Genomic DNA, 24,722 nt, shown 5'->3' with positions numbered 1-24,722 from the left:
GATCCTTGAAGATCCCACTGCTTTTGTGACAGTAGTTTTTCCAGAGTAATTATAACTCACACAATTCCATTCCAATTAAGAGAAACAAAGCCAGAAGCGCACTCTACTCCTAGTAGAAGAGCTTGCCATGTTTGAAGCCAATTCCTTCTTCCTCTCTGCAAGAAATCAAGTTGCATGATTCCTCCTGTGTTTCAAGTCTTTTTACCTCACTGCCCAGAATAAAAGCTATTTGGATGTGTCACACACATACAGTCCTTCCAATTCTCCATTCAGAAGGAGGAGCTAAAATAGCCTATTTTGGAATTCATCTAAGTTAACGAATGTAGCGTTCGCCTTGAAGTGTTGTGTCTGTCAAGGTCAGGTATTCCAGTTTGTCGCTTTTCCCTTAGGAACCCTATTTCCTTGCCACTATAGGATTTTACATCAATCTCTGCATCATGGTGAGTACCTGAGCTTCCACATAATCTTCAGTAATTTCTTATTTACAAGTCCTTACCTCCACAAGGACAAAACTTTATACAGCCGCTTCTCTTGACTGTTGCTACAGTGCTGTTGCAATTGCTCTCAGCTGGATGATAGTTTCCTTCCCTTTTTCCTGTGCTGTTCTCCAGTCAGAGACCTTTAAACTTTCTTCAATTTTCTTGCTCATCAGCAACAAGTTTCTGACTTACTTTTGTCAAAGTGCTGCATTCTCCTAGGCAAGGATGCAACAGCTCAAAACATTAACAAGTCAGATACATGTATGTCTGAAGACTTCCAGTGCAAGGCTATCAGCAAATGCTCTGCTTGCATAAGGGAAAGGAGCAGCAGCTCCACTCCAAAAAGATACAGGCAGTTCAGGCCACTAGCAACCATGCTGCCTCAGAATCAAAGAAAGGGAGAAATCCTCTTAACTAACAACTGGTTCAAGAGTAGCAGCTAGCTCAGATTTCTGGGTGAAGTAAACAGCAGAACTGATAACATTGTTCTAAATCTGTACTCTAAGTACAAGTCAGTGTACCTATCCCTGTGTTACCTTGCCTAGTGGAAGCCAGTCCTTGACTCTGTAAAACAAAGGTTGTTCATACCAAAGCTGCTGTCAGTCTTAGATCTTCTCCAAACCTTCCAGCCCCACCAGGAATATATCTGGAAGTATCTCTTCCAAGGTCTCCAAATATGTCATATCTTTGCGGAAAATCTGTCCTTGAGGATGCAACTATGTAAACCTTTCAACAAGGGCAGAAAGAGGGAATCCAAAGAAAACTATTGCTACAGAAAACAGGAACTCAACATCTCAGGACAACTGTTCACCCCAGAAGCCATTATCACCATGCTGGAATGACTCCACTAGTTTGCCAAAAAAGAAGTTACATTAGAGGGCTTCTTTAACCCTCTAAGGTACTGTATCCTTGAAGATGCAAGACATTTATGGTTTCAATTGTCCGCAAGTATTGTATCCTTCTAGCAAAACAGCAGCCCATATTTCCAGAAGGAAACTTGCGGTGTGGATCATGAGAGGCCTGTATCTTGTGCATATACAATTCCCTCATTTTCTCCATGTTTTCTTGCATCTTCCCTTTTTATGTTTTGTCTCTATTTTTTATTTAAGCTCTTGCAGCAGGACTATCCTACTGTTGCACACAGCTCATGTGGTGGGATTTTGTTCTGAAACAGCCTTATATCTATCTGCAACACATAAAAAGGAAAAAAAAGAGCTAGTTCAAAAACCACCCCCATTCAGTTCAAATGCAAAGAGCACACTTCCTCAGGGTCCCTATCCAAACACAGCCACATTACATATCAGCTTGCAAGCTCCAGAGATGCTTCATAACAGCAACTCCAGTATGCTATAGTCTTATATAGAAGGCACTAAGAAATAAAAATTATGACTTAAAAAAATCGTCAGTTATCTTATCATTAAGAGCCTTAGAGTAAACAAGGTCATACAGATGAATGCCAGTTTCTCCTCTCCTCCCTCCTGCACAATAATTGCATTACAAAAGGACTTGTGAAGTGGAACTACATCCCACAGCACGCAGTTTCACTCAAAGACAATGAAGCTTTCCTATAAAAAACACTTACCAAGTACAAATGAAGTAACTAGAATCAAAGACTTGAGTTAACTGAAAGCCAGAGTTATGCTCTGTTCTCCTGATACGCACCTCACACCACACCTTAAGCTCACTGTTATTTGAAAATGAAAGTTCAGCCATATTCCTGTAAGTTATATACAAGCTTTGTAACTATTACCTAAAAACCAAAATATTCATGGAAGTCACTTTAAATAATAGTTGCAAATTCTCCTAAGGTGCTAGGAGCATTTTTAAAAGGATAAAGTAATATATTTTGCATCAGTGTTACACTAGGAATAACTTAATGCTCATATCACTTCTTTTACATTCAGTTCTTTTATTTAGCAGAGATTAATGTGAATTTGCATGTAGCTGAACACACAATGATAACAGCATTTAGCTTTCATGAGCCAAAAAGCTGGGATTAAGTCCTTTTCTCGTACTAAAAGCAACAGCAAAAAGTTACTTTCAACTAGGCTGAAATGCCAGAAGACAAAAACATCCTGTTTGCTTCATATTCAGCATTTGTAATCTGTATTTCCTCCTCCATGTCCATGATGTACCCAAAAGAATTCACTTGCACACTAGCAACTGTAGTTAACAGCTTTTATCAAAATTGCCATTCAAGGAAGGGTGCAATACTCCTGTGTCAGATAGACCTTCAGGAGCTTAGGACCAACTGCCATCCTGGAAAATCTTTCATAAAGCATAAACATCGTATCATGTTCACATCTCTTAGTCCTCCAATGTAGAAGAAATACAAAGTATATTTAGATACTTTCTTACATACATAGTAATCATTAGGAATGTAACACACAGTTTTCCATACAGGACCTCGCTTGCTCTTTGTTGTAGAGAATGCTATTTCAGCAATCAGGGTTTGCTGGTTTACAGGTTAAAATTATCTTGGTGAGCTTCACTTTAACAGCCAGAGCTAACGGGCTGGGCCTGGGTCCTCAAGGCACGGACACCCAGAAAGGTGCTTTTGCCTGGGGATTGCAGCCCAGCTGCATTGCCACATCGATGACCAAAGAAGAGACGGTATATAAATCATTTTATAAATAATAGGAAAAAGCTGCAAGTAGAGGCATCTTAAGAGAACTGGAAATTTGTCATTTAATGATGACAACACACCCCTGACCACAAGCAGCCCAGATTTTGTGGTTTACAAGATAAGCGACAAAGCTCATCTATTTCCTCATGTTTTAAGGCTATAGATTGGTATATGCTCATTGGATTTATTATGGGATTTGTGTGCATGAATAAAAACTGCCACATTTATTTTTATTTTTGTAATAGATTGATTTCCCTACAGGACAGATGCTATTTTTTAAGCTCAAACTGAAAAACAACAGATAAAAACATCCAAAAAAAGTATAATACCCATCACAACAGTACAACTTCATAATTGGTTGGTAAATCTGTACTGCAGGCTGTATTATCTTATATTTTTCTCTGAGAAATTCTCTGTACTAGGTTGTCCAGAATATTCACAATATGATTTTACTCTTTGAAATTACATTTAAAGTGAGTGCCAAAGCAATTAACAGAAAACAACGAAGCTTAACATAATTTATTGAAGCAAGTCTTGGACAAGTTATTTGGGTAGAACCTAGTTTTTCTAGTCATTTTGCTTATTTGCATGTCAATGCCTACAATATACAAAACCAGACTAGCAAGAGTTAAGCTAAGCATAGCATGCGAAGTCAAAGCTTCTAAGAGGTTCTGCTATCTTCTAATCAAAGGACTACCATTTTGGTTCCTTTGAAATAAGCTTTGCACCTTGGTGATGCTGTAAAGCCATCCACAAACAGGTTAAACAAGATATTATGCTGTCCAATAACACAATTTAGAAATGCAGATACCAATGCTGAAATAAAAATGCCATGTTTGTCCCAAGCAGGTAACACCAAAACCTGAACAGGTAAGGGATGGAAATATAACTAACTACTAGTCACATGGGCACAAAGTCTGTTTTGTACTTTTGTTATTAAAAGGTCTCACTGGTGCTGCACAACTAGTCAAAAGCAGGTTACTCATTAAAACTTTAAATTCTCACAATTTATCAGAAAAGGTTCACACATTCCTGTATGACTGATGACCATGGACAGTCCTTTTCTTAAAGGACACACGGATGTTTTGCAAAGGCAAAGGATGAAACAAAGCATGCAGTTGTAATAAATACTGCGGAAACACAAGAAGATACCTGCACCACGTCCATAGCACACCTTGAAATAGTTTTGACAGAGAGGAGGGAATTACTAAGATTGACACACTGCCTTCCAGAAGTACATCTGCCACAGACAGAGAGAACAAACAGAAAGGGCTGTTCCTAAACATGCATGGCACACCAATGGTCACAACACGTACCAAGACAGATCCTGAGAGGCTCACTCTCAGGAGAAAACATGCTTCTCTCAGTGATCTTTACAGCCTTGATGCAGAGAACGTAACTATTCATACCACCTACACTACAGTGACAGCTAAGATCCCATGACGAAAGAAGAACAAAGTCATTACGTACCTGTCAATCAGCTGGTTATGAATAATGTCAAACAAAGTGTTCTGTCAAGCATTGCGCTGAACCTGTAACTCAACAGTGACACGTACCAGGTGATCTGGCCTCCGGTAACATGCTTTGCTTTCAAAAGCTTAACTCTGCACAGATCGGAGGGTCCCATACAAGCTCACAGTCCCCAGCAGTAGAAGGTACAGGGAACTCTCTTCCAGAGATACAGTATCAAAGTCCCAGACTTTGCGCAGTTCCCACCTATTTTACACCATTTCCTCCCACTTGAATTTATTTTTAAAACCAGGACAACAAAAGTGCAAAACTTTGCAAATCACTTTATAACATCTAATTTGCTCAATGCATTCTGTGACGCACATGTGAGCATCTATATGAGAAGAGATGCACGCACTCCTTGTAAAGAGAGGTTCCACCTTCATAGCTTCTCTCTGAAACCAAAGCTGTGGAGATCCACTGCCTGCTGAGCAGTCGAAGGCTGCTCTCTGGCACCTGTACTCTCCACACCTATATGCCAGATGAGGCTGTGGAGATGACCTCTAACGGTTGTCCATAACATCATTTCATTTGCTTACAACTCTATCAAGTACTAAGAGTTGAAATTTCCTATGCCATTTATCTGGATAGGTTAGTAATCCGTCAAATTTGTCACCACATATGCTTGCTCCTTCTCAAATTCCATTCCTCAACAGAAAAAATTAAAAAAAAAAAGCTTATGTCTGTGTCGCTAAGATCCTGGATCCTCAGAACTTGTACACCAATTAAAGAACACCAAACACTAGTACCTGTTCAAAACAACCTGTAAGAGTTTAAACATGCAATTACTATGACTTAGTTAATTTAACATAACTAGTTACTCCATACTAACTTGTTCTTCTGTGTTAATCCTCAACAAAGACCCAGCTGGTTAACCAAAAGTTACTCCTCCTTGAAGAAACATTTACATTTCTATAGAAAGGTAAGCATTTACAGCTGGAGTAGCTAATTTAACTGGAATGCGGTTCAGCAAGATCAGTTTTGAAGTCTGCCTGGCTGACTACAGCTGCAGTGTCTTATTCCTCCAGACCTGAAGTTGAAATTTCACATGCAGCAATTCTGGAAAGCCACTGCTTTGTTGACACCATCCTGCTACCTTTACAAATCCTGGTTTTTTCGCTCTTAAAGCACATGTTCTAGCTCTATGAGACATATCTACCTGTGAGATCAAGGAGCATTTAAGTAAAACCAAGTATGGACACAGTAAGCAGTCATGAAAATAAACAGAGACATTCACCAGCATGAGCAGGTAGGCTGTTAGAAGTTCAATACACTGGAATTAGAGTGCCACCAAAGAATTAATGAACTAGCACATTCATCAGCTTTTTCACATGCCTAACAAGGTTTTGTTGGATGGGCACTTCCACAGCAAGTTTTAAAACAAATTAAGTTTATTAACTTGAAAGGAGAATACTTGCAAGCAAAGCAAAAAAAAAAAAAAAAAAAAAAAAAAAAAAAAAAAAAAGGAAGTCACTTGAGGCCTTCCTCACAAAAAAAAAAGAAATAATGAAAACTTTCTGTCAAATCTCATATGATAAAAATACTGCACAAGTACTGCCAGGGGGAGGAAGAGAAGGGGAAAATCCCACCAACTCTGAAAAGACACTCAGTTTTCAGGTTTTTGCTTTTCTTTAATGGGTCAAAAGGGCACAAGCTCAATTTAATAGAAATAGTATTGACAGAATTTAAAATTAGCTCGATACAAAGGAAAATTCATTCCATGTCCCATTTAATCCACCTAACAGCATATGTTAATAAAGAGCAACATTCTCATTAGTTTGATATCCTGGGTTCATGATGCACCTTCTGTCCAGAAAGAGACTCCAAAAGAGCCAGTAGAAGATCAAATATACACACCCTTCATACTAACACTAAAAATAACAAATGAAAAAAAAAAGGAGAACAAAAAAACCCAACAGTCCTACAGCATGACTGGTGGAATAAGAGCCAACCCCATCTTCTCTTGAGTTACCAGCTGAAATAAAATATAGCTGTAGTACTTCAAGGGACAGAAATAAATAGCTTGAACTAGAAGATAAATATTCATGTGGTTTTGCTTCATACACATCTCCTGAAAGCATCAAACTGCAGTGTTTCATCTCTGAATAAAAGCTTCAGCAAGGATGAATCTTAATTGACTCATGAAATTAGGTTACCAACAACACTGGATCTAAAACACCTATAAAAATTAGCCAAGAAGTCAATTTAATTGGCTATTTAGATACCTGCTGTTATTATTATGCACTTAAAATCTCTCCAACCAGAGAACAGCTACACAGATGGCAGAATCCAGAAGAGGATTTTATTTACCACGTTAGATTTGTTTCTTACTCCGAAGTTTGAATGTAATAGCTTCTTCCACCAAGATGTCTTGGCAACGTGAAACTCACTCCGCATCCACAGTAAGAGAAGGGCAACTTTCTTCTCAAGACTGTTAAACAAAGCGCAGAGAGGTTGAGTGAAGAGCATCAGCTGAAGACCTGGCCCACCGTCACTTTTCTATTTCTTTGAAGATTGCAGCTATCCCTATTATAGGCCTTAATGTAGCTGGGAGTTATTAAATGCCCTGGGGACAGCTGAGTACCTGTACTGGGTCCTGCTGGGACGGAGTTAATTTCTGTTCTAGCAGCCTGTATGGTGCTGTGCTTTGGATTTGTGACCAAAGCAGTGTTGATAATACACCCATGTTTTATTGCTCAAGAATGCTTACACAGCATCAAGGCTTTCTCCCTTTCTCATTCTGCCCCCACAGCGAGGAGGCTGGGGGTGGACAAGAGGCTGGGAGGCAATGCAGCCAGGACAGCTGACCCCAACTGACAAAAGGGATATTCCCTACCATATACCGTCACGCTCAGCAATAAAACTGGAGGAGAGTTTTGCAGGGGTTGCCATTGCTCAGGGACTGGCTGGACACGGGTCAGCTGATAGCGAGCGATTGCTTTTGCATCTCTTGTTTTTCTTTATTTCTATTTGGCTTTTTCCCCTGCCTTTACTTACTAAAGTGTCTTTGTGTCTACCCCTAAGTTTTCTCAGTTTTGCCCTTCCGATTGCCTCCCACATCCCACGGAAGGGGGGAGCTGTGTGGGGCTCAGCTGCCTGCTGGGGTCAACCCACAACAGAACCAAAGCAGTAAAGCATCCTAAGCTGATAGTTTAGTTGAACTTATTTTTAAAGCACTTGAAACAATGGTGGCAGCAAACTGAACATCTGAAAATTTAGCTTTGAACACATGAGCCAAACAGATTTATGGCAGAGAGAATCATGTTCTGTTCTCTCAGGAATACAGATTTGTGGTGATACTTCACAAGAATTAGAGCCAACCAAAATGCTAGAAGTCTGGTTTGCAACTGAGTTCAGGCTACAAAATTTGTTTCTGCATCAGAACAAATGACAATAATTGTCCCACACACTAAATATTGCCCCCAGCACAAAGCTACAGCACTGCTATCAGAAGTACTATTTATTGAACATAAAAATTGTAAAGATGAAACTGGACAGAAAATATGCACACAGTCTAGTGCTCAATTAACTACAGAACCAATGGCTATCCCCAGTTTCACTTCAGCCAAAAATTCTGTTCTACAGCCAAGGATACTGGCTCACAGAACTTCTACCAAACCTAACAAACAAACAAAAAGACCAAAGAAACTTGATTGCAGCAGATTAATATTTTCTGATGCAAAACACTTCACTGAAATTCCCACAGAATTGTGTAAATGTTCTCCTTTTTTAACACTACATCAATATTTGAGACATTTTTCCACCTGAGAGCATCTGGTACAGCATTCTTTGGACTTTGTAGCGTTCCCTTGGAAACTATTTCATTGCCCACAATTGTAAAAGATCACAAAATTCTTGTTTACATGCCTTCTCTACCCATGATGCATAACGCTAGGTTTGATCATGACTGATAAACCAGCTCACTTCTAGCCACACTGTGAAAAAAATTAGTAACTCAGTACTGTATTGTAAAACCAGTTACTTCTTAGTAGTTTCCTGAGGATTTGTTTTATCTTATTTGTAAGAGACAAGGTGGGAAGTAATCAATAACTCCAAGCACAGCAGCTTTGGACACAAGTGTCAGTAGATATATAATTAATCATTTATGAACACTTCTCTTTGAACCAAAACTTACTTTGAAGATAAAATTAACTATGCTTGAATATTTCTCATCATAATGTAACCACCCCTACAAATCGATCACTGAAGTTTATGAATGTGAAGACAATTACAGCATATAACCTCACTGGAGAAAACCCCTAGAACAGTAAAAATAGTTACAGGTTTAAGTTTATAGAACTTCCTACTCAAAGGCACTTTTTAAGCTTTGTCTCCGTGGACCCATTCTCTCCGGGCAGGTGTAGTTTTACATTTATTCGGTAGAAGCTATCTTAAAAATCATTGTCATGGAGACTCTTATACAATTATGATAGCAATCATATTGCAAATAAAGCAGGAGGACAACAGCTGACTAACCTAGTGCAAAGCCCTACAGCGTAAGAAACAGTATTTTTATGCCTACCAACAATTCCTCACATACTCAAATTCTGCAGCGCTAGCTCATGCACACAACCTAGAGAAATTTTCCTGTGAAGCTAGCAGACTATTAAGGAGTTTTAAGATTATACCTCAAATTTGCAAAAGCTTTAGAAAGTCAGAGTTTCTGCTATGGTTGAATTTCCTTCAAAGCTACATTTATAGTAGATACTCAATGGATTCCAGTAAAGGGTGTTACTACGTTTGCTGTTGTCAAGAGATTTTTTTAAAAAATGATAAAATTTGACCTCTCAAGCCAGGACAAATATCTCTAAATAGAGTTCAGTTTTAATAAAGAATCCACCCAGCTATCTGCTCAGTAACGTTAACCCACTTGGATAATAAAATGGTTGCACAGCATTTAGAACTACATTTAAGACAAAATAAGGCCATGTAAATAAAGTTATTTGCATCTCTAAATATAGATAGCATTTTTGTTTCACTATTAAACAACCATTCAACAGTTTCACTGACGTTGTGCAAAACCTAGAAAGAACATGTGCACGGCGGAGAAGTTCTGTTCTTCTAACAAAGTTCTCATTTTGTCTAGTAAACAAAAATATTGCTAAACAGACCATTATAAATAGGCTGGTGAGCTACCTTCTTCATAGCCTAAACATGTGCAAGTTTTATAATTGAACATTATTAAAAGGACTCTCATTCTCACTTGATCGCACTGACACGTTGTAGGGAACAGAGTCTACATCGGCCTCTGCTACCTCAGTGGCTGGAGCTGGTTAGGTCTGAAGTGAGTGACGTGAAGCACAGACACCTCAGAATTCAAACGCTTACCATCTTCAAACTTTCCATATCATCACTACTTTTGAACTATCACTAGAATCAAAACCCAATGAGATATATTAACAGATTCTTTCGGGAGACCTAAAAAAAACTGACTCAGAAGAGTAAAAATAATGCTAATAAAAATATAATGAAGTTATCCATTCATGAAAACACATTTCTTGACAAATATCATAAGCATGCAAACTTCTTTGTAATACCCCAGAGGTTCATAGCATCCCAACAGCCACAACCCTCATCTCACCTAAAACTCTGAACAGCACAGCAAAGGAATTGAACTCAAACAGGAATGCCACAGACCAAGGTTTCCATTCAGTCTAATGCCAAGCACAGACGCTACGTGTCCAACAGAGCAATATACAGCTTAAGTTTTGGACTACAAATCCATGAGGGCCGAGATTAAAAGGTCCAGATGTATTTCTGCAGCTGCAGGCACCATTCACCTTTTGTGCACGCTCCCGCCAGATTTATAAACAATCACAGGAAGACAACGCTATCCAGCCTCCTGCATTTTCTCAATGGAGGGCTGCTATAATTTACTAAAAATCTGTCTCATTAAATTATGTGCATAATAAAATACACTGAAATAATCTAAAGGATCTGTCTAGACCAGCAAATGAATTTCCAATTGTAACTGTATTAAAAAAAAAAAAAAAATCAAGTTTAAGCAAGCTTAGTCTATTCTTGCAACTTATCGATCCTGAAAATTAAGACATTATCTTTGTGCACTGAATCAACAATAAATTTTTTAAAAGTATAACTGAAAGTAATGGTGAGCCACATTTGACACATTCTAATTGCTTACTGCTCTCATGCAACTTGCTATTACAAGTCTTTAAGAATACAAAGTAAATAATTACATCATCATACATTCTTCTGCATAGTAATTACTAAGAATTTGAGGATTGAGATAACGTATTCTTTAGTTCCAAGTTCTATAGTGGTCTATTCCATAAAATAATAAAAACCATAAAAGAATCGATATAACATATAACCTATTTTTTTTTTTTTTGCAACAGGAAACATATCAAAGTCCCATATCTTCCAAAGTGGCAGATACAGGGTGACCAGCTTGTTCATTGTTCTCACTTTCCAATTTATTCAGCTAGGTGAAGATGCCCCTGTGATCAGTTACATATTCAAACTCAACAAAAACATTCAAAATGTTGAGCACTCCATATCTAATGCATATTCTTTGCATGCCTGATTTTGTGCATTTCTTCCAAAAAACGTAAGAGAACCAAACATTTTAGTTATTTCACGGAGAACAGACTAAAGACTAAGCATTTTAAAACATCATATTAGCATCAAATACAGACATTTGTTGTATCTTTGTGACTCAGGTGACAAAATTGATGCTGAGTGAAAGACTAGAAAAAATGCCAGCTTGTAATCGGAAGTTCTAGTTATCAAGTAGCATGATGTAAGATTGCATTGTTCAAGGACAAGTTACTTCAAATACCAAAGCTAATGAATTATCTGCTTAAAAATTCAGTGTACTTGCATGCGAATCTTGCCTTCAAAAAACAACAACTAAAATCATCTGACTGGCACTACAAACAGTGATTTAAAAATATAGCCTTATCAAAGCAAAAAAGCCTGATTGGTATGTTTTCCAGCCAACACTAAAATAACAGAAAGCTAAGCTTTCCACCTTTGTTCTAGGTCAGCATGTGTGAAGTTCACACAGTAGAATTCACAAGAAGAAAGACTGACAGAAATACCAGTTTCAATCATATGACCTGTCAGCTTAAGCAAGTACATATCATAGAAAGCAGTAACAGTATTAAAATTGATTTAAAGAAACCATCCAACAGTGAAAATTACCCTCCATGATCGGTTACCAAATCAAGTACACTTGCATAGATGTTAGCAAACAAATAACTATGTGCACTGCACTGTTTTTCAGTATTGCATCAACTGAAACCTTTAATCTATCTAGTCTTCAACTACTTGCAGGCATAGAGTTTGTTGTCTAATCATCATTTTCTATCTTGAACTTTTGTCTTCTGTTTATAAGATTATATTGGCATGGCTGAAGAGCTAGTTTTGGAGAAAAACGGTGTATTTATTCCTGGACAGCAGATGTCTCAGTGTTCCCTTTCGAGCACTCCCCGAAGTTACAAGTTCATTATGAGGTGCTGTTCGTTCAGGAAAGCAACATTAAGAATCACTCCTGATCTTATCCTAGACTGCCCTCAACTTTCTGTCACATGGTCAAACATTTGTATGACTTGACAACTACTTTAAGAAAAGCTATGTTTACAGTAACTGAAAACCCAGGGGGTTACTTAGAGGAAAATCACTGCTCGGAATTTCTTGCTTCCATGCTAGTTTAGCCAGTTCTCCTACTTCCAGCCCATGGCGCAGTGCTTTATGTTTGGAAGTTACCCAAGTCACTACTTCCAGAAATTGCCCTTGAGGTTTTAGAAGTCCCAGAGCATACTGGTATAAAGTTTGTTAAGATGATATATATGTGGTTGCCCCCAGATGTCAACGTGAACATGGAGTTACTGAACTTTGGGAGGTTAAGTTGGAATGAAACAAATTTATTTTTTCTTGCATGCATAAGCTTTAAAAAAGGAAACACTATGAGAAGAGTGGTACAGTAATGCTAATCTACCCTGCAGATCTGCATCTCCTTTTTACTTTTCCTTTTTGAAATCTTAAATGAAGGCTATGTATTTTAATTAAGAAAATTCACAGTAAATTAAGGCAATATCTGCTTGCATTGAACAGGCTTTGGCAGATACTTCTGAGGGGAAACACAAGGCTATGGCAGACCTAAAAAACAGAAGATGATTTCGAACCCGCATCTGAAATTCTGGCCTGCAAGTGCTGCAGAGTAACAAACCACTTCCAAAAGGAGTCCTGAATCCAAACATACAGATAGCACAAACATGATTAATATCCAAATTAAATAAATGGCAACATAATTTATACCTTTGTTACCATGCAGAAGTTCTGGTGGCATGTTATTTAAAAAAAAGCCTTTTTTCCTGCTATTTTTCCCATCTTGCTTGTCTCCCTTTCAGGAGCTCTGTAAGAGAAACATTGAGTAGGTAACTGAAGAACAAAAAAAACCCCAAAAAACCAAACTCAAATAAATTCTAACTGCTCTCTGTGCTTCAGCTGTGGCCTAAAAGCCCCCTTGAGGCTCCTGTATCGTGCTGAAGCTGAGCTCAACACATTCATCTCGGGAACCGGGTGTCGTAGATTCCTTTGCTAAACTACCCAGCTCCAAAAGCAATCAGGAAAAAAAAAAAAAAAGATTAGAAAAATCCCTACACTAGGACTGACAGAGCTCCACTGACCTGCAACCCGCGCTCTGCACAGCAACGTCCTTCACCCCCGCTACCTCCCCTGTCCCCGGAAAAGAGCCCCACGGTTGAGAAAGTGGCTCTGCCACCCCGCCCGCAGCCCGGGGCACACGAGGTCTGCCGCCTCCGCTGAAACATGGAAGGGGAACGTCATTTCAATCCACCACGCTATTGACTCAGCCGCACAGGCCTACGACTCGCAGCGCCCTCGGAAAACAAGCGAGCGGGTCAAGGATCCCGCGTCCGCCGGGAAAGAGAGCGCAGCGCTGGGGTGGCCGCGCTCCCCCGGCCCGGTGACTGCCAGCGCCGGGCCGGGCCGCCCCCCACCCCGCTCCCACCTGCCCTCGGCCAGACTGACAGGACGCCCCGCGGCGCTGAGGAGAGCCGTTAGCGGCCCACCGCGGGAAGGGGACCCCCGCGCCGGGCTGGGCCGCGCCAGGCCCCGGGCGGGGCTGAGGGAGGCGCTCCCGCCCTTCCCTCAGCGGGGGCGCCGCTGCGGCAGGTGGGGGAGCCGAGCCCCCTGAGGGGAGCGGCTCGGCGGGGAGGGCAGAGCGGGGCGGCGTGCCCGGGCACCGGGCCCGGGGGAGGCACGGCGGCATTACCTGGCACCGCGCTCCCGCGACGGCCCCGCCGCAACGCCGCCCCCCCCCCACCCCCCGCCCGGCACCGCTGACACCGAGGCGGAAGTGCGGCCCTCGCAGCGGCGGAGTGACGCGCCGCCCCACCAATCGTAGAGCGCGGTCTCGCCCCGCCTTCGCCGGAGCGACGAATCAGCTTCTCCACCCACTCGCCCTGGGGCGGGGCGAATGCTAATCAGGCGCCGAGCCTCACAACCCCGGGCCGCACCACTGCTGGGGAGACTGCTGGCCAATGGCGCGCCGGAGGGGCGGGTCTATGCAGATAAAGGGGGCAGCGGGATCGCACGCTGTGCTGGGCGGTCTCACCTGGCGTATTCCGGAGGGGACGATGCGGCCTCCGCGGCACAAACGCACACGGTCCTGCTGTAGCCGGTATCGTCTGGTTGTGCTTGGTGGGGTGCTGTCACCGTCGGCCAGCTGCAGAACATGAGCTCGGCTCACCATAACCTCTGTAGGACAAAGTGTCCTCCTGACTGAGGGGTGGGGAAAGTGGAAGTTTTTTGTCAGCAGCTGTCCGTACTGTGCGGGTGTCACACTCCGGTCCCTGCAGGGCCGCGCGCTGTGTGGTCCGTGCCGGGGTTTGCTGTGCACCGATGCGAATGTAACCGGTTGTGTGGGTTTTCTAACTTGTAGCCAACTGTGAGGCGTGTCACGTGTCACATGTCACCCGTAGGCCACGGGACGCAACAGGTCGGTTTTCAGCCCATTCCTTCATCCCAGTGACATCTTCCATGTCCTGCCGGCCAGCGTGTGTCTTCTGGGCAGCCTGAGCCTCCCCATCTGCCTGTCCAGCAAGTGGCTGCAGCCGGCGCTGCTGCTCTGGGCAGGTTAATGGACATCTGGAAATGCCAAAGAAATGGTCAACAAAGCCATGGGCTGGTAGCTCACAGGTTACAGTCATTCCCTACCAGGAGAGAAGCTGGCAGTTGCCTTTATTTCTCTTGCCCTGAACTTGCACTTGTTCCTACACAACAGGTAACTGGAAGCAAGTTCGTAATAATCCCCTTCACTTCAGAGTAATTGCTGGCATGCTAAAGCAATTGAGACTATTCGTAGATGTTGATGCAAGTATCAAAACTGTGAATCAGGAGTTGACTCATTTCTTTTAGATAACACCTGTTCTGCTCTTTTTATTTACCTTCTCATTTCTGACTCTGCAAGGTGTTTTGCTTCGCATACACTTGGGCTTCTTCCATGATCAGAGATTTGAAACTCTTTTCTGCTGAAATGTCTCCCTCCTTCCCTTTTCATACCTGAAAGCTAAGAATTGAATGAAATCTCATTGGACTCAGCAACCAGGATTTTAAAAGGGAAAAAAAACCCAAAACAACATATCCAAAACTAAACAAACTGATTGCAAAGCATGGATGGAGTGACGTACTGCAGGAGATCAGCCACAGGGATAACAAGCATCTATCCTGAGGAGCCAGAAACCGATCGGTCTGGATGAAGTACGTCTCATATCACTAAGACAGAATGACCCATTGATATAATTGCTGAGGGAGAACTTGTCCGCTTAAGCAGGAAATGATACGGGATGTCAGGAGGGTCCAGCACAAGAGTGAGCAAAAACCACTCAGGAATGATGAGCTGGAGCCTGAGTGAGGAACGGTAGGGAGTGAAGGAGGGAGATGAGTCACAGAAATATTTATCCTCAAAATGATCTACCATTGATAAGCTTCTCAATGCAAGGCAAATATAGGAATTAGCATATTAATTCTGTAGCACAGAACTTGTTCATCAGACGTGGATACAAATGGTTTTTAACGGCTGCAAGGCCAGTGGGGGAAATCATTGCTACACCAGACCTCAGCCAGCAGAACAACTCACCTGCACAGTGGAGGGCAGCCGGGCCAGGCAGGAGTGGACCTGTCCCGGTGGGGTGGCTGCATCTCCGGGGGGTAACCCGGGTCTGGGCACCACGCGAGGGCTCCTGCAGCAGACCAGAGACCGGCCGCAGATGTAGCACCATGAATGGTTATCTGCTGTGGGCACCTTGCAAGGAAGGGTGGTGGTCGGAGGCAGGAATGGCGGCAGAGACCCACATCGTGATGGGATTTATTCCTCCACCTGCACTTGTGTAAAGTGTGTTTTCAGAGGTGCAGCGGCAAAAATACAAACCTCCTTTGCTTCATGGCTCCCTCCTGCCCTCCCCAAATACTTTACCTGGCACACTGTCTGTTGATTCTGGAGTATTACTCACCCCTAAATGAGCTGACAGCTCCTGGCCATCAGCCACACGCTGACAGTATACGAGACACAAATTGACAGTGATAATGCTCCTTGAACGTAAAGGCACAAATGTCAGGTTTTAAATGAAATCTCCACTGAGAATTTCTCACACACATTGGGATTGAGGAGTGCTTTGGGGTGGGCACAGCTGGCTCTGAGGATGTCTGTCGGTCTCTCTGTATCCAGTCTTGCTATACCCGCCTGCTGTTTCACCCCTGCATTCACCCAGGCGAAGTTGCAAGGCAGGTGCTGTTGGACGCATCTTTAGGGAAAACAGATCTTTGGGAGGACAGGATAATTTGTATCATTCCAAATCTGGTTTTAAGATTTTCCTGATTTGCCCAGAAAAGTGATTCTTTTTTTTCCAGTAAACCCTGATTCAGCAACCCATTGCTGGATTGCGCAACATTATAGGCTCAACATTAAGCACAGAAATATTCCTATTGCTTAGCAAAGGCCTACAAACAGAAAGTAAGCATCAATTTAAATTATTTTCTGGCTCAACAGGCCTTTGTCATAAGTAAGTGGCTGGTCTGGAAGAGCTCTCCAAAAAGGATAATGAAAAGAGAAATCCACTGATTAGATGACCAAGGAATATTGAATTTGTGTAGCTTTTGCAGGTCTTAGTTGAAGGCATGGGCATTCTGAGCCTGCCACAAAAATTATTTGCCCAGGCATTTTGTGGGCGTTTGAACTAAATGTCCATGCTTAGCGAAAACAAGGCTAATTAACAATTTCTTCTTTTATTAAATATTCAGGGGCTACCCTCTAGCAATCTGAAATCACAAAATCCCAATATTGGACAGGGAGAAGAATCTAGCTCCATATTTGTCTCCCTCCTGTGTTGGCAATGAGGGGAGAGAGCAGTTACCTGTTAAAGGAGATGGCATAGAAAATTTTGCTTTGCTGCGAAAAGGTTTTGCAACGTTAAAAGTAATTAAAATGGGGTTTTATAGTGGAAAGTATTGAGCAACTGTCTCAGGCATAGGTGTAACCATCAGCTCCACCTATAATAACCCCAACTGTTCCCCTCCTGCGGAGCAACGCAATCCGCTTAGAAAACTGATCCAAGCAAACCTTGTTACTGCAGCAGATTTACAAAACCTAAACTGTGAGAGAATAAGGAAGGGCAAAATAGAAAAAGAAAACACATTGATCCTATGATCTAGAGATAATGCAAGGAAATGTGGCACATTACAGCAAAAATACTGATTGTCTTTCGCCAGTTGTGTATAGGCAAAGACAAACGCCTCTTCTCTCCTCCTCCAAATAAGGCAGCGGCCAAAGGCAGCCACTTCAGTCCCAACATGTGTGGGCAAGTGCTCACCTCTGCCGCGGGAAGCTCTGTTCAGACAACGACTCCTTGCCAGGGAACTTCAAAACCAAACCCATTGGTTTAGCGAGCGCTCCAGCACCTTCTGCCTGATGCTGCGCGGGTCCCTCCTCCATGCCGTGCTCATCTGCGGCACGAGGCCGGGGTTCCCGGCACACTGTGCCTCCACGGCCCCCCAAATGCTGCGAGAGGGAATTTCAAAGATGCAGCTTTGTCCTTATGTGCCGAATGTGCCTGGAAACACTCCCGCTCCTGTTTACCAACAGCTTCACCTCAGAGGAGTATGGGGCTTGTCCACACTTGAAAGCTGATTTGGATTAAGGGAGGGTGTGGATTAAAAGCACAGGAGCAATCCCAAAATATCTCTGGGCAGATAAGCCCCAAGGTATCAAAACAATTGATTAAATGTTCCATCACTAATTGCAAAATCAGTGGAAAATGGAAACAAGTGTGCTCAAGAGAGAAGAAGGTCACGCATCCCGGCACTGGCAGGGATGGGGCAGGTTCGGGTTTACCCTCAGCCGTCAGCCACAGGAAGGTGTGGACGTGGAAGCGGGACGTGGGGAAGGAGCAAACCTCATAAGAGGATGAGCAGGACTGCAGCCAGGAGCACAGCCCACCTCTGGTTATTGCCCAGCGTGCGGTACTGGCTGTTTGGGCAGGAGCTCACCAGCCCAGGGCAGGTACCGGCCCGGACAACCATGCTGTGCCCAGGTGGAGACGGTGGTTTTCGCATCCTGTCCTCTGCAGCTTTCTTGTTAAATATTAATTGTGATTATTATAAGACGGCACACCCCTGTCATGCCACACTGGAGGCTGTGCAAACATGGAATAGAAAGAAACTTTCTGCCTTAAAGAGCTTGCAGTGGCAGGCTCTCCCTCCTCCCAAGTGAGAGGAGGCTGCGTCCAGATACAAGTGAGCCAGACACCACTTTCCAAAATGGAAAACATCTGAATCTTCCACAATCTGAATAATAAAGATTTCCTCCTATAGGCTGTCTCATCTCAAAAGTACATTTTTAATTCTGTTGAAGGTGACAGTGTATTTTGAGCTGCTGGCAGTAAAAAAGGGAAGATATTGTGAAAGAGCCAGTGTCACATAAATTTATTTAATATTAAAAAGACATTAAAAAAGCAGACATTAGTAACACTGATAAGGCTTTAGTGAAAAACATGGTAATGCTGAAACCACATGAATTTTAACCAGAATCTTGAAGAATAGCAATTCAAGAGAAAAAGGAATCCATAAATAATGAGGAACATGGCAAAAGCTGAATAAGTAGAAATAGCCAGTCTGTTAAAAGGCTGAATAAGCACGTTCTTTGTAACGGCATGGAAAGGAAAAGACACAACAGCCTGTATCCTCTGCTTCAGTGATAATTTCCCTGGGAGCTGCACCCATTCAGCTGAGGGCAGCTCAGGGTCCGAGCCACTTCTCTTCAATATAGATAAAGTTTTCAAAATCTCCGTGGTCAAAGTTGTGAAAGCTTAAAAGCCGAATGCCGAGTGTACAAGGGGCTTTCCACAGCAAGCCAGAAAGCTTCTTAAAAACCGTGCTTTCTCACAAAGTCTAGATGTTACTCTCTGCTGAATCCTGAATTCTTCTGCTTCCAGATGTGACTTCTGGCACTGGAAAGTCCTGCTGCTGGAGCCGAGTAGAGATGAGCAGGAGGTTGTACTCGGGATAAAAATAGTTGGGCAAAACTAGGTCACTTCCATATCCCGTCTCATCCTCCCTGGGATGAATGTCCATGGTTTTCTTGCATTTCCATAGCAGGGAAGATGGGGATGGATCAGCTTTTACTCACAGGTTCAATCCCCCCACACACACACTTGTATAGGGTTTGGGAGGCACCGTAGGGGGATACCAGAGCCCCCATGGACCCCACTTCCAGACACCTGCTCCCACTGGGTACCCATGAGCTTCGGCTGTCTGTGTTTCAGGAGCAGATCTGAAGACGCTCTATTTTCCCGGTGCCCATGCGCCATCATGCTGCTGCCAGTTGATCTGCCAACAATCAATGATGCTTTATATCCTAATAGAGGTTTATTTGTCAGATTTGGCCACAAGAGCATCTTATTGAGAATTAATCACAATGTCTGGTTTTAGCGACCTGTACAACAGCATGGCAAGTTACCCTTGTACTCTTTGGACCAAATTTCTATCTATGGATGGCAGTACTTACACCAGAGATTAGTTCAATGGCTTGTATGATGCTTTCTTTCTGGAAATTCAAGTCAATAGAAGCTAATTATACTTACTGATGCAAAATCAGAATTGACGTGTGAGTAAAATTTAACCTGTCTGAGTGCGTCCTTGGTAACTTGTCTCTGTCTCCACATCTCACCCGTCACAAGCGGCTGAGCAGGATGGGTGTGCACGAGGCAGGGCAAAGGGATGCCCCTCACAGCCCACAGTGTAAGGGATATTTTCCTTTGGATGCTCCCCATGACAAGTCAGAAAATCAAACAGATTTCTGCTGCCCAGGTAATATGGAGGTGTTGCTGATGTTGGGTAAATTAATTTCATTAAGTTATTTACTGAATTAGATACTATTAATTCAGTAGCATGGTGTTGCCCCAAGTCAGCACCAGTTCCCTCTCCATTTTGCTGGCTTTGTGGATGAACGGACAGCAGAGTAGTGTTTCCTGTGGCACGCACATGTATTTTTCAAGTGTTCCTGATGACACATCTGCACGGTGCCCCACAGCATGGGGAAGAGCCACTGGGGCTGGCAGAGGTCACAGCACGAGGACAACTGCTCTCACACCCGGGGTACCACCTCCTCACGTTGCATCCTGGAGCTCAGGCATCTACCGACCCCAGGAACGGGCTCAGACCAGTTCAGCCCTGCAATTCTGTAAAAAATCCCTGGATTTTAACCCTACCACTTGTGGTTGCCAGCAACACCTGCAAAAAGAAAAAAAAAAAAAACCCAAACCCAAAAACCACTGGGTATAGCAGACTGTAAGCTTTTTTTACTGATACACTATAGACTGTTCCAAATCAATTCAGCACGTAATTTTCTTTAGGTTTGTAAAATTAGCACCTTTGATCCAGCAAATATTTATATGCACATTTTACTTGCTGGGACAGTCTCCTGTACTGAATGTAACAAAGTCCCGTTCACTGATCCCTAGGCAACCACTAGAACAAACTAATTAGTAACTACAAATTCACACATATCCATCAAAATAAGATCCAGATTAATTTTATGTTGCCTCAGTATCTTCTGTCCTTGAAAATTAGCATCTAAACTTTCCTGAAACAAATGATACTAATTTACAGATTGGTTTTAAAAATAAGTATAAAAAGGGTCTCATCATGAAATTCCACCAAAAAAAAAAGTAATAAAATAGATAGGATATTTGAGCACGAACAACAAAAAAATCAGATCCTGTCCCAGATTCTGTCCCAGATGGAGTTAGGAAGTTTGGCTCTGGATCTGAAGTCTGCTATACAAGCAATCCCCGACAGGCAGACAAACTAATGTGCCTCCCTCATCAGCTTCTGTGTCAGCTACAGCTGACTCTATTTACTTTTAGCCCAGAGGAGGAACTGGGAGCAGAAGGAAAAGAAAAAAAAACCTTCATTGATATTCACAATGATGTCTTACATGTCCAGCATTATTTTTGTCCAAGGGAGCTCTTTCAGAAAATGGGAGAAAACAACTGATTAGGTGGAAGAATGGCTGTCAGAAGTGACGAAAGGACCCTGTTGTGGAGGAAGGGGCTGTACGACTCTGTGTATTAAAGTACCATGAATCATTTTGCTTACTGTCTGTATATTTGCTAACAGAAGAGTAAGGTGGACTCAGTCTGGGCACTGTGAAAAAACAGAGTTTTTTACCTTAACTAAGCTAAACGCCAAATTAGACCTCTCTAATGATGAAGGCAAATTGGTTGAAATTGCAGCTGGCAAGTAACAGTTCCCTCACCCTGAAGGTGAAAGAAGGATAAAATCCCTCCTTGTCCCAATTTCCACGCAAAATAAATGATGTCCTGAACCCAAAGCACAACCCTGCTCCAGCCCAGGGAGCTGCGCTGAGGGTAGGTGTTCACCATGGGTGAAAATGCAGCCGCTGAGCTTTGTAAAGAGAGAAATCATCCCCAGGTGTCTGCCTGGCTGGGCTGGCAGCATCGGCCTTTCCCAAGCGCTGAGCACGAACACCCGCATCCCCAGCCATCCGGCCCCACGGCCGTGGGCAGGCAGGCAGGCAGGCAGGAAGGAGCCCTGCCAGCTGGCTGCCTGCTAAGGATTTCCAGCAGTGAGAAATGGCTCTGCCTGCATCGCTGCCCAGGGTCCCATTCACATTTCAATTGATTCCTCGTCATTGAGGATGAGAACCTGGCTGGGAGGGGAGGAGGAGAAGCTGCTTTACCTGTGCTCAGCTGCTCTGGATGCAAAGCACACTTGCATTTTTCAAGCCCTGTCATTGGGAAGTGGATTTTGCAGATACTTTCTCCTCATTTACACATAGGGAGGGTTTTTCCCTGGCTGACAGAGCTCAATTTTGGCTCCAAGCATGGCATTTACACTGGCATGAATAATGTCCAAGAAGGCACGACTCACAGGAAACTTCTAATGGACCAAGATGTGATTCATTAGTAGGCTTGCACTGTCTGAATTAAAACAGCATCACAGAAAAAAATCACTGAAACCTCCAGGCTGTCTGGCAAGCAAGTGCCCCAGTAATCCTGATGTGCTGGTGAGGGATGGCCAGGACTTCTTGCAGGCTGCTGTGGTGCCGGAGCTGCTGCAGCCCCTCAGATGCAGAGCTGGGGTCTGCCGATGATGCAGTCCGAGCTAGGTCCAGCTGAACCATCCTGCCTCAATGGCTCTCCAGATGCAGCCACTCGTTTTTTGGCAGCGGCTTTGCACAGACTGGAAACAGCCCTTCTCTGGGAGTATGGAGGCAGAGGGAATGAAGACTCGGGCAGGAAGGAGTGGAGTGAGGAAGGAACAATGACCAGTGAGCCTCCAATTTCCTCAAATTAATTATAGAATCATAGAATCATAGAATAGTTTGGGTTGGAAGGGACCTCCAAAGATCATCTAGTCCAACCCCCCTGCAATGAGCAGGGACACCTTCAACTAGATCAGGTTGCTCAGAGCCCCGTCCAACCTGACCTTGAATATTTCCAGGGATGGGACATCTACCACCTCTCTGGGCACCCCTCATTTGGGTTGTGCCATACGTGGTCCACTTGATGCCCAGAAAGCTCAACCCTCTATCCAGCTGTAGAGGGGAATAGATATACTCCCAGGAGAGGGACATTGTGAAATTGGGCTTTCCAGAGTTGCAGGCACCGAGGTGACAAAATGCAGTGGTTGGAAACTAGACAAACAGCCATCCCTGGCAGTGCTCAGATCAACACTGGGTGTTTTTCTAGCCCAGAAAGGGACTAGTCCAGAGCGGCCCTATGCCAAGTGTCAGAGAGGAGACACAAGTGCCCTTGCAGCCATGGTGAACTTTATCAGGTTTTCAGCCGGAAAAAAAGATTATCTGCTCACAACAGCAGCCTTGTGAGGCTGCACATGTTCTCGTCGCTTCAGGCAAACAGAAGTGGAAGGGCTTTTTCCTATCTTTTGTATGTGCAGCCGCTATTTAATGTAAATGTACTTACCAGAAATTGAATAACTCCCACGCGAGTAATTTTATACCCATCCAACATTTAAATTATGAATGCAATAATCTGCAGCACCATGAGTTACAAGGCAAGGCTAGAATTCCCGAGGCAAGAAAAGTCTATTTTTAGACCTTTCAAGCTGAAATTTCTACTAGATGTAGAAATTTGCTTCCTCCTGCTGCCTCGGGTGTTAATTTGCATTAAAAGTTTCAGGGTTTTGTTTTTCAGACTTTTGGGTGGCGCCTGGTCAAACACCAGCAAAACAAACCAGCTACTTTCTGCCACCCATCACTGGGGAAAGAGTGCAAGAAGGAACCCACCGCGCGTGGCTCTGCAGCTCTGCCCGGGTAATTGATTGCCTAATGGGGTTACTCAGAGACCACAGAGAAATGACGAAATTGGTTGTTTCCCTCGATGACATCCTCCAGCTGGGATGTAACCTGGCTCAGGAGTTGTGTCTGTCCTCCTCGAGCAGGGGCTGTGCTAACCCTCGCCGAATCGTTCCAGTTTTAGTCCGTGTAGCTGGCAGCAGCTGTACAATGCTGCTGTCTAGAGATTTCAGAAGAGATGCTCCTGACTCATATTTGCAATTGCCATTTAAATTCATTGGTTATTTTCTTCTCTAGATTTTTTGAGGTTTTTTTCATATTGCAGGGACTTGATGTTTTACTTGTTGCTCTTCTTCTGTGTGTGGTACCCAGGAGAGACCAAAACACGGTGCAAACCTCTTGTTACCCATTTGTGCGTGGCAGTAACAGAAAATAAATGAAAGAGAGAAAAGGATCAGATACACCACAATAACCAGAAGCTCCTTTCTGCTGGGCCCACGAGGGGTCTGTGCCATCCAGAGCACGGAAGAAGCACTGGTTCAGGATGAGCAGCTCAGGGCTTGATCACTTTTTGCATCACATAAAGGCGTTTATCAGCAGGGCTGATAATGACTGGTTGGCGAGATGTGATGCGCCTTCCAAATCAGGACCGTGAGAAGTGCCATGCCAAGCTCTGTCTGGGATTACAGAGGGGTGAGAAATCCCAGCCCTGGTACTCTCTTCTCCAGACAAATCACCCCATCGCTATTTCTTAATCAAACGCTGCCAAAATGGGAGTGCTAGTACCAGCTCATCTGCCCAAACCCGGCTGTGTGGCCACTCAGTGGCAAGAGCTAAGCACTGTTATTCTGCCTCTGAATATCATATTTGGACCATGTACAGAAACAGATGCTAAATCTCTGTAGGAGCCCAGGTTCCCAATACCCCATGAAAGGCTCTAGCAGAGTAGATGGACCTTAATTTCCTCCCCTCTGCAAAGAAATGCACTGCTTCCCTGATGTCATCAGGCTTCGGTTGTGCTAGGGAAAAAAAAGAGAAAAAAAGATTGTGACAAATGGAGATGCAGTTCTTTTAAAATGTTGTCTTTTTTGAGAAGTAACGGCAACAAAAATTACGCGAAGATCAAAGAGAAAGGAGGCTGTACTCAGGGACAACTCAAAAATAATATAGGGCAGTTGCTGAGCAACTCTCCAATGCAAAGTACTGCTATTTTCTGGTGCCTCTCCCATCTGTACAAGAGGGATGGTGTCTAGTATTAGTCAAAGAAAAAGTCCGTGTGATTGCCTGA

General features: G+C 43.3%; 1 protein-coding gene across 2 annotated transcripts in view; it reads right to left on the bottom strand.

Moving 5' to 3' along the window:
* Positions 1–13,890, bottom strand: part of OSBPL2 (oxysterol binding protein like 2) — a 38,592-nt gene extending 24,702 nt beyond the window's left edge. Inside the window, exons 1-2 of one of the 2 annotated variants that reach the window (XM_050907334.1) lie at positions 13,874–13,890; positions 12,895–12,991 (exon numbers count right to left, since the gene is read on the bottom strand). The gene's annotated coding sequence lies outside the window, so the exon portion shown is untranslated. The remainder of the gene's footprint in view (positions 1–12,894; positions 12,992–13,873) is intronic. The other variant, XM_050907333.1, reaches the window with a different exon arrangement.
* Between the last annotated feature and the right edge of the window lie 10,832 nt (positions 13,891–24,722).

The sequence above is a fragment of the Gymnogyps californianus genome, chromosome 17, assembly GCF_018139145.2.
Source record: "Gymnogyps californianus isolate 813 chromosome 17, ASM1813914v2, whole genome shotgun sequence".
Taxonomy (NCBI): domain Eukaryota; kingdom Metazoa; phylum Chordata; class Aves; order Accipitriformes; family Cathartidae; genus Gymnogyps; species Gymnogyps californianus.
This window is presented reverse-complemented; position numbering and strand designations above follow the sequence as displayed.